The sequence below is a fragment of the Oryza sativa genome, chromosome 12 (assembly GCF_034140825.1).
Source record: "Oryza sativa Japonica Group chromosome 12, ASM3414082v1".
Taxonomy (NCBI): Eukaryota; Viridiplantae; Streptophyta; class Magnoliopsida; order Poales; family Poaceae; genus Oryza; species Oryza sativa.
Window position 1 is genome coordinate 8,339,139 of NC_089046.1, and position 10,987 is coordinate 8,350,125.

The following is a 10,987-nucleotide window of genomic DNA, read 5'->3' on the forward strand; positions in this document are numbered from 1 at the left end:
CATTTTTCTTAATCGTCAGATCGACGTTCCAGACGGTCGAACTGATTCGCTCTTGGACAGTAATTATTTGATCAATAATACTAGAGGAATTTTACGGTCCAGCAGGTAGTCGCAGTACCAAATCTCGTCCATAGGATTGAGGGGATCTAACGGTTCAGAAATCTCGGTACTGTGAGGTACCGCGCCTGCTATTGAACTGTATCACGCATGGTTTGAGACGTGGAAGGGCATCACCGTAATTTCGCATTGGACAAGCGATCGAATCAGGAAAGAAACTCTACACCCCCGTTTCTCTCGATCTGAAATCACGTCGGCGCCACTCTTGGGAGGGATGTTGGTTCATTCTTAGTTTGTACTTCCAAGACGATGCTTCCTTCATTGCAAGATTTCATCGACACCGCGCTCGTCGCTGAAGCGGTTGTCGGCGCCACAATCCTTGCCGCCGGCAACTGGCGAAGTTGAGGGAAGTTGGATATAACTCGTTTGTGGGGCGCAGAGGATGGTGAAGATGAAATCCCTGAAGGTGCTCTATGGAGCAAAGTAGAAGGAGCAGATGAAGGCATGAAGGAGCAGATGAAATCCCTGAAGGTGCTTTATGAGCGCCCAAAATGCATTGGGGGGAGAAGACTGCGGCAGCGGCAGATGATGTCGGGCTTGGGGGATGGACAGTTTGTGGCAGTGTTGGCAATGCTGCTGATTCTGTGGAGCAGGGACACGCAAGAATGCTGGCTAAGCACCGACGACGACAAAGACGCGCACGAGCTGAGGAATGATGCCGCGCCGCGCGTGAAGGACGGTGCTCGATCGCTCCCAATCGTACCATGTTGATTGAATGGCCAGATTTTGTTTGGTACCTGTAGGTATCTGTACCTGGAGGTACCAACTGCTGGACTATAACAACCCTCATAATACTATCAAGTATACAGATACGGCATGTCATGTTTTGTTGCCCCAAAGTTCACATGCCCTTTTGGTTGGCAACATAGCTATTACTACGTCCAAAATAAGGGCCTGTTTGGTACAGCTCCAACTCCTAAATATAGCTCCAGGAGTTGGGTCTAGAGTGGAGTTGTGGAGCTGCCTAAACCCAGCTCCACAACTCTAGTTCATTTTGTGAGAGAGCTCCACCTAACTCTACTCCCAGTTTTGGTGGAGCTGAAACTGTTTGCCTGAGCTCCAGCTCCACCCCTGCAGCTGTGTCAAACAGACTCTAAATCTATTTATGTGAGCATGTTTTAATTTAACCGCTAAACCGTACGTTACGTTTCTTTAAGCATTAAATAAATCTAATTATAAGTTATTAATATTTAATATGTCATCCGCTTATAACCCAACTTGTTTTACATGCTTTTAAAAATTTTGAGCCCTCTATTGATTTAGCTGTTTTGAAAATTAAAGGACCCCAAATGTAACTGGGCACAAATACAGAACTTGTTTACAGGGAGGTTGCAGCGGCACCTGCGGCATTTTGGCATAGGAGAGGGTGGTCTCCATGAATAGGAGCCGCTCGGACATTGCATTCCCGTTCGATTAGCATCATCTGTGTTGGCGGTATGTCATGAGGCCCTTCGAGCGGACCTGCCGAAACCATGCAACCAATGGGGGTTCAAGCCCAAGACGTCGAGTCTGTCGGGACGAAGTCCTCATGGCGAAGACTATGAAGCAAAGACGGCGAAGGGTGGAGGATCGCGCTGGTATCCCACAAGGTTGAAGGCATCTTGGGCGAAGACCGTATGGCGAAGAATGTATGGCGAAGGCAGATGGCTTCGCCATAACAAGTTCAACTTGAAGGACGCCCAAGAGACCATCTGAGCCGATCCAGCCCAAGGGCCACTGGGCCAACGTTCGGCAATCGGCCCACTAGAGGCTTATGTACCTCAATTACACTATATACCTATGTAAATGCCTCTTTTATAAGGACAACCATGTAAATTCCCCTGTAAAACCTAAACCCTAATGGGGGAACCTGTAATAGGACTATAGATAGACCCCTAGGGTCATGTATTGGGGGACCCAAGAAATATTCTCAATTTAATACACTTTGTTTCTTTCCAACCACTGTTGAGTTTCCAACGTACACGGTTGTCATTTGGACAACAATCTGAAAATTGACTTGGAATAACAAGAACAAAAAGAAAATCAGCCCTCCAAATAAAAATCAACAGCTCAACATATTTTAATCCGTTTTGAAAAGAAAAAACGAGCTCAAGCCACAAAAACATATTCTTTATTAAGAGCTTATTCGGTTTGGAAGAATTTTAACCCATAGAAATAAAAAAGGTAGAGGAATAGAATTGCATCCATATGAAAATTTTCATGAGGTTTGAATAGATGGAAAAAAATTATATGTTTTACTATGAAACTAGTAATAAAGTGAATTTTCATTGGTTTTTCTGCCTTGGGAACTCATGTATTTAAAATACCTAGTGAAGTCCTATCTCTATTTTATATAAAAAAAATATCTAATCTAATTTTTGGTTTAATAGTGTAAGAATGGCTTGCGCTTTCAAACATGCAAAATTTTCTCTAGCACTGCATGTTGTTACTCTGATTTTCTTCACGTAGTGTAAGAGCATCTCCAACAGCCTCTCCATCAGACTCTCCAAGTTAAACTTTGGCAACTTCAGCAGAAAATAGCACTCTAACAGACTCTCTACTTGGATGGCAAGTTAAATGGCTGACCAAACTCCTCTCCCAGCTAGCCAAATTTGGCTATCCAAACAGACTTGCCAAACATGGGCCCCATCATCTCTCTCCTCTCTCACGCCCATCCTCCCACTCCGTTCGGACGCACGAGACAGCCCCAGCCATGGAGATGGCCTTCTCCCTCTCCCTCTTCCGGCGACCACCAACCATGGAGCCCCCAACCACCTCGCCGACCTCCGGGTCGACGGCGCTGGTCAGTCGCCGGTCACCTTCTCCGTCTCCTGCGCCATCGGCCGCAAGCGCCACTGCCTCTTCCCGCCTTCTCCCCATGCTAGAGGAAGGTGTTGGAGCTCTTGCCCTTCGCCGCGCAGATGTCGACCTCGGACAAGAAAGGACGGGGAGCACCTCCAGGCGGCAGCGCTTGGAGGAGGTGGTGGTGGCGGCTGAGGCGGAGGCGGAGGCGGACAAGGGCGTAGGAGAGGAGGGGCGAGGCTTGGAGGGGGCTGGAGGGACCGCACGCGCACGGGACGAACGGAGCAGGCACCAGGATCGGAGAGCTGTCGTGCGCGTGGTAGAGCTGCCGCATGGCCGCAGCCTCTGCGGCAGCGGCACTGTTCTTGGCCGTGAGCTTCGAGAGCCACGCGAGCGGTGAGAAGGACAGGAAGGCTGCCCTGCTCTTGTTGCCCTTGTCCTCATGCTGCTCGTGATTGTGCTCATGCTCTTCCTCTTGTGTGTGCTACTGCTTCTCGCTCAGGAAAAGGGGGAGAAAATGAGGAAGAAGAAAGAGTTGAGGCTGACATGCGGGGTTCCACTGTCATACGCTTAGAATAGAGAGGATGAACGGAGAGGTTGTTGGAGTAAATAAGAAATTTAACTTGTTAACTAAATGGAGAGTTGGCCAAATAGACATTTGAAGAGTGAGATTTGGAGAGACTGTTGGAGATACTCTAAGAGGATACACGGGTACTGTATTTTGTTGTGGGCTTGGCTATGGGGAGCTCGAGGCCCAAGGAATGGTTGGCTGTCATGAGTTTTGTCCAAGAGTCGTATACTGGCACGCATCACACCCTCATATGACCATGTGACATGCCGGTGATTTGGAGGCTGCGGATTGGTCGGCGGCGGCACGACGTGGAGGGGTGGACATGGCGGCGAATCTAATGAAGATTCGGGTTGGTGCAGCTGAAACTTCATGCGACGGCCGATGGAGGCTTCTGGTGTGCCAGATCTAGATCGATCCGACAGTAGAGGAGAGGCTGCATAAGGGCTAAGTTTCAAGGGCATTATAGGTTCTCGAGGGTTCTGTAACAACCTGTTCTCCAGAACCGCGTAGCCCAGCTCTTCCGATGGGTGGATCCACTTACGACATATCATCTCACTTACATTTTCATTCTTGTTTCGTATAAAACGGTTAAACCCAACCTTGCTAAGTTAGCAAGGTGGTATTAAACATGCTCATGTAGCTCTCATGGGTCACACAGGTCAAATCCTAATTAGGCCAGGACTCCCCTCAAAGGACCCGACGGGCTCACATTGCTCTTATGAGTCACACTGGCCAAATCCTAATTAGACCAGGACCCACCGTCAAACGACTTGACGGTTCTTGGCATACTTACATACACCATCCCACTTACACTTTCATCATCGCTTCGTATAAAAGGGTTAACCCAACCTTGCTAAGCTAGCAAGGTGGCACTAAACAAGCTCACGTAGCTCTCATGCGTCACACATGTCAAATTCTAATTAGGCCAGAGTCCCCCCTTCACACAAAGGACCTGACAGGCTCACATTGCTCTTATGGGTCACATAGGCCAAATCCTAATTAGGGCAGGACCTACCCTCAAAGGACCCGACGGTTCTTGGCCTACTTACATACACCACCCCACTTACTTTTTTCCTCGCTTCGTACATAAAGGTTAACCGAACCTTGCTAAACTAATATGGTGTTACTAAACATACTCACATAGCTCTTATGGGCCACGTAGGACAAATCCTAATTATGCTAGGACCCCCCTCCCCCCTCAACGGAACCGACAGCTTACATTGCTCTCATGGGACACACGGGCCAAATACTAAGTAGGCTAGGACCCCCCCTCAAAGGTCCTGTCATCCCCGTTGATCCAACTTGCCTATATAGCCACACAGGCATATATGCAAATGTCTAAAAACACGCCCCCTCGTACGCATGCCCGTACGTTCAGTGCCGATGCCATATGATATGCCATGTGTCTCATGTAGAGCCTACATGCACCAAGTGTCATAGGCATGCACATTGCCCCGTACGCGTAACCTTGAGGGTTGACTCTAATACCGTTTGTAACAACCTACTCCAAAACCAAGTAACACAACCCATCCGATGGATGAGTACACTTACACATATCACCCTATTCACATTTTCGTCCTTTCTTCATTTAAAAGGGTTAACCCGGGATTGATATGGTGGGGAAAATATATGGTGGAAACCACAAATGTAGTGGAAACTACCGTTGGATCGAAAAATAGACTTTCAAGATTCGTCCACGTAATCATGAGTAAAAATTTTACTTGTAAGCTTACTCATGAGAGTAAAATTTTTACTCGTGGTGACATGAACGAATCTCAGACGTTCATTTTTTGATCCAACGACAGTTTTCAGGTTTCCACTACATATGTAGTTTGCACTACGTATTTCCCTGATATGGTTGGACCAACAAACCCTTTTAAGTTTGTTCCAAACTTGCTAAACTAGTAAGGTGGTACTAAACATGTTCACACAACTCTCAAGAGCTACACATGCCAAATCCTAGTTGCGCCAGGATGTCACAGGTTTCCAGTGAAACTGAGTTTAGAGAGTACCAAATCTAGGGTTTGGGTGCCCATTGAGTGAGAGCCTTTAGGACTTCTTTGACAATATTTAAATTCAAATTTTGTAAAGCGGGTATATTTGAGTGACTTATTTATTTCTCTTTTGTATTCTAGAATGGAGTGCAATACAATTGGATGTGCAATTTCAATTCCTGCTTTTTAATTCTCGCAATTTAAGTATTGACATATCTCCTTCTAAATTTTTGTAGAGTGCATTCCTCTTCTACGCACCCTCAACTCTTTGGGTTTTGCTTGGCTTGCCATGAAAGGAGAGGCAACCTCATATTGCCCTAAGCAGAATTTGAGAGGTTGAACTGTCCAAAAGAGCAAGGTGATTTGTTGTTCTTCTCAACCTTCTTTTAGATTTGACTTATCAAATAGTTATGGTCTAAAGGTAATTATTTGAGAAAACGTTTTTAAGATGTACTATGGGAAAAAAAATTACAGCTATATATTCACCCGCCCTATGTAACGTGGTACAAGTCCTTCACTACCACAATTAAATCCCAACTGGCACCATCAGATGGTGTATTTATTTTTAAAGAGTAGAGGCACATTTGAAACATAGAATAGGAAAACACAGGAATAGAAAAAAAATATAGGAATTAAAGTGGCATGTTTCCCTAATCCTACAGGATAGAAAACATAGGAAATATGAAGAGGGTTCCTTTGATGGCACCATAGAAAAAACACAAAGCAAAGGAAAGTTTCTAAGAGGTTGGACTTCTTGGTTATTTTCCTAAGAAATTGAAACTTAGGAATACAATCCTAGGGAAAAATTCTTATCCTTTCCCATAAATCAAACGGTTCCATAGAAAAAATTGTATAAGAAATTGAATCCTCCAAAATTCTAATGGCAATTTTCTAATTCAAACTTCAATTGTAAAATTTACACACTGTCAGTCAAAAGCAATGAAAGTTTCACCGCTGATTAAATTACACTACCTCCCATCCTAAAATATAGCAAACTTTTGGTGTTGGATAAATGGGGTTGTGATTTATTGAGAGGAGTGATTTGGTGGAGAAATTAAAAGGTTATAAAAGTTATGGTTGGTTAAGAAGAGAATCTAGAGGAAAAAGTTGCTATATTTAGTAACAAATTGAATGCTAAAAGTTATATATTCTAGAACGGAGCGAATAATATAATATGAAACTTGGTAACATTTTAGAATTGTGACAGTACTTTCCGAGACAAATATACACGCATGATTAGTATTGAAAAATGACATAAAAGAGAAGAATGTACTGTGCATATCTGACCTAGCTGGAGTGAAATAGCCATTATATTCATGTGCTGGCACTCCTCCAAACTGAAAAAAAAAAGAACATCTCACTTAAGATACGTTATGATCAACTATGCCTGCACAAACAATTTCAATCCACCAAGACAAACACAGAGTACGTATATCGCCACAATGTTCAGATGCCATGCCAAATGCATTTTCATTATCTAGAAGTGGAGGGTATGTATGAAATAATCAAACAAATTGTATAGCTTTGACGTTAAGGTATATAGCTTATTAATGTACCTGTGGTGACAGAGAGGACGTAATTTCCTCTTCTGGTGATGGAGCGTACTCTACGATCAGGGAGACATCTGGTTTCTACGATCAGGGAGACATCTGGTTTCTCTGGTGGAGGAGCGAGAGGTGGTGGTGGAGGGGGCGATGGTACCTTTTGTGGCAGAGGTGGTGGGGAAGGGGGTGACGGTTTCTTTCGTGACAGAGGGGGTGGGGGAGGAGGCTGTGGTTCCTCTCGTGGCATAGGGGGTGGGTGAGAGGGTGATGGTTTCTTTCGTGGCAGAGGGCGTGGAAGAGGAGGAGGCTGTGGTTCCTCTCGTGGCAAGGGGGGTGGGTGAGAGGGTGATGGTTCCTTTCGTGGCAAAGGTGGTGTCTGTAATGACAGTGGGGTTGTTGGTTCCTCTGGTGGAGAAGGTGGTGGCTCGGGCTCTGGTTGAGGTTCCATCGGTGGTGGCAGCGGCGGCCTAGGCTCTTCCTTTTTTGGTGGCTCGGGCTCTGGTTCGATGTCGTCGGTCATGTCTCGAGGAGGCAGAGCATACATTACATCGTGTTGGCGATCGCCTTAAATTTGGGTCAGAGCAATGGTAAGATGGACGGTGGTCGCCAGGATCCCCACCATCACCTGATCTGAGATTTGGTCGTTCACCCGACGCAACTTGTTGGAGAGCGTAGTAGCCGCGCAGAAGAGGCACACGATGTTCTTCTCCTGGCAGGAGACGACGAGCGTATGGGCGTGATGCAGCGTGTCAGCGAGATCCTCCAGCGCGGCCCTTATTGCTGGGTTGCTCTGCATGTTCTCCGTTTCCTGCAGCAGCGTGAGTACATCGCTCACTCTCATCACTCGCCTTCTGATCTGGATGCAGTCCTCCTTGTTTCTCTGAACCGTCTCCACCGCATGCTTGATCTTCAGAGCCATCTCCGTGATATGCTTCACGCTGCTCACTGGGTCCGCCATCTTAATTCTCAAACACAACAGAATCAATCGTTTTACTAGGAGAGTAGTTATATGCTTGAAATTAATTGTGAAATATTTAAGCAATAATTATGCTTGGCAGATTAACAATCCGTGTCGATGTATTGTACAAAAAAACTGTGGACATAACATTCAAGCAAGCAAGCTCGGATCGATCGCTAACCTTGATTCAATCTCAATGGCTCCAGCTACGCGTCTCCTCCGACGACGTTCTGATTGTATATCCAAGGTGCAGACAGGCACGCACACTTGCTAAGCGATATGTAGGAGACGATCTGCTCAAGTGAGAGAACTGGAGACGACGACCGACCTCAAGTCCTCCCCCAAACCCAACAGTCCCAGGGGCCCATATGATATGATGTTTTCTGCCTTTTCACGCGCATAGGAGACACCGAGACAACACTGGTAAGTAAGTACACATTATTTTCTTTCAGAGAATACTTATGTTCGGTATACCGATTCAGAGAATAAAAATCAGGCTCACACACGAAGCTACAGCTAGCTAGTTTATTATCCTTCTCTCCTCCTTGTTTAATTTTTTTTTCCTAAACTAATTATCCAATCTACAATTCGATCACACTATTGTATTTGTTATAATCAAATTTTTACAATACGATATATGATTATATGTTCTATTATATAAAAAAGTCCATTAAACTTCTTATAAACGCTCCCAAACTGCCAAGTGGCACCCTAATAAATAAGAGAAATCTAATCATCACTTAAATTGACTCCAAAACCGTTAAGTGGCACCCTATAAACGCTCTTAAGTTGTCAAGTGGCACCCTAATAAACAAGAGAGATCTAATCATCTATTTTTACTTAAATTGGTGGATCCGCTGTTTTGGATGGTTAGATCTATTTTGTAAAAAAAAAAAAACAGAACTAACATATGTAACCAACGTACAACGTAAAATCTAAACTGAGAGGCTTCTCGTTTTAGTTGTATCACGCGACGTGCCTTATAGCCATCCGATCGCGCCTGTTGTCCATCCACGTGGCCGCTGTAATGGCGCAAGACATACTGTGTGCCTTATTTCTCAATAGACATGTATGTCTTTTTTTCCTCTTCAAATAAAGTTTTCTCTCAAATTACTTATCCGATATATAATCCGATTACACCATTGTATTCGTTACAATTAAATCTTCACAACAAGATTTTACATGATTATATTACGATGAAAAAATATTTATATTTATAAATTACTTTTATTATATACATAAGTTACTTTTATCATATATATAAGTTACTTTTAGATATGACTAAATTACTTGTTAGTCATATAAAAGTAAATTCAATAAAGTTTAAAAGTAATTTACATATATTATAAAAGTAACTTAAAACAAACGGAAGTAACTTTATCATGACATTAGAAGTAATATGTGATCTAAAAGATATAACTTTTTTTAAATGAATAAAAAAAGATATAAGTTATTAAAGAGATTAAAAAAGATACATACTATTACATTTTTCAAGTTCAAAGGAGAGACTAGATGGAGTACAAACTAGCTACCACTAGCTGTGTAATCACGTCCAATGAAGTAATCACGTCCAATGAAAAAAAGACATGCATTAAAGTTACTCTCCTTTTGTTATATAAGTTACTTCTATAATATATGCAAATTACTTTTAGATTTTATTGAATTTACTTTTATATATCTAAGAAGTAATTTAGTGAAATCTAAAAGTAATTTGGATATATTATAAAAGTAATTTATATTTTTTCATTAAAATATAATCATGTGAGATCTTGTTATGAAGATTTAATTGTTACGAATATAACGGTGTAATCGGATCGTAGATTGGATAAGTAGTTTAAGAAAAAAAATTTATTTGAAACATTGGTGAATAGAGTCTCTCTTATATATAGAGTGGTAGCTGGTTTAGACAATACAACTACCACTGGCTGGGTAGTCGCATCCAACGTACAAACGTTCGTAATAATCTAACAAACGTATGTACTGTACGCGTACATACGTACTCCCTTCTGTCCTTTGTTATTTTCTATTTGCTGAGAAACTAAAATTGATATTGCTTTTACAGGAAAAAAGAAAAATCACAAATAGACCAACTACTAGGTCTAGCAGCTCTCCCTCTGTCACTTTTAAGATCCTACGAATGCTTCTAAATTGCTACGTGGTGCTATTAAATTAAAGAAAGTACTAGGTATTCATAAAAAATACAAAACAACCGATTATCGTTTTCTACTTAATTTAATGGATTTAGACTGTTAGAATTTTTAATGAAAAAATCCCAAACCTCTCTCCCTCCCTCCCCATCCTCGTGCAGTCTTAAAATCCATTAAATATTTTATAAACACCTCTAAGCTACTATATGACATACTTAAATTAAAGAAAATCATAGAAATTTCAGAAAAAATATTATATACTAAAAGTTCATTAAACATCCTACCAATACTCCTAAGACCATCGATTATTATTTAAATCGGTCGATCCATTATTTTATTTTAGAAGGTTAGATCGATTTTTTAAGAAAAAAGCACACATCCATAACCTCCCCGTCATGTAAGTACCAAAATTAAAATCTAAATTATTTTTACATTATAAAATAACACAAATAGACCTCTACATATTAGGTCTAGCAGCACTCTCGCTTTGTAACTCTAAACATCCTACGAATGCTTCTAAGCTGCTACGTAGTGCTATTAAATTAAAGAAAATACTAGAAAATCTTAAAAAGGACCAAAGCATTCCCTATCGATTTGTTAGTTTTTTCAATAAGAAAAAAAAACAAACCTCTCTACCTCCCTCCCTACCCCTGTGTGGTATTAAAATCCATTAAATATCTTATAAATGCTTGTAAGCTGTTATATGATATTCTTAAATTAGAGAAAAATCTTAGAAATTTTGGGAAAAAACATCCAACTATCAGATTTGACATAAATCGATGGACCCATTATTTTCAATTGATTGGCTCATTATTTTAGGTCATTAGCTCTATTTTTTTTAAAAAAAAATAACACCCTAAACCTCCTTCCCTCCC

General features: G+C 42.1%; 1 long non-coding RNA gene across 1 annotated transcript; it reads right to left on the reverse strand.

The window, feature by feature from the left end:
- Positions 1–7,780: 7,780 nt before the first annotated feature.
- LOC136354661 (uncharacterized) lies at positions 7,781–8,280 on the reverse strand. Its single transcript, XR_010738230.1, has 2 exons — positions 8,147–8,280; positions 7,781–7,965 (listed from the first exon to the last, which is right to left on the reverse strand). It is a non-coding gene; the product is annotated as an uncharacterized lncRNA (long non-coding RNA).
- Between the last annotated feature and the right edge of the window lie 2,707 nt (positions 8,281–10,987).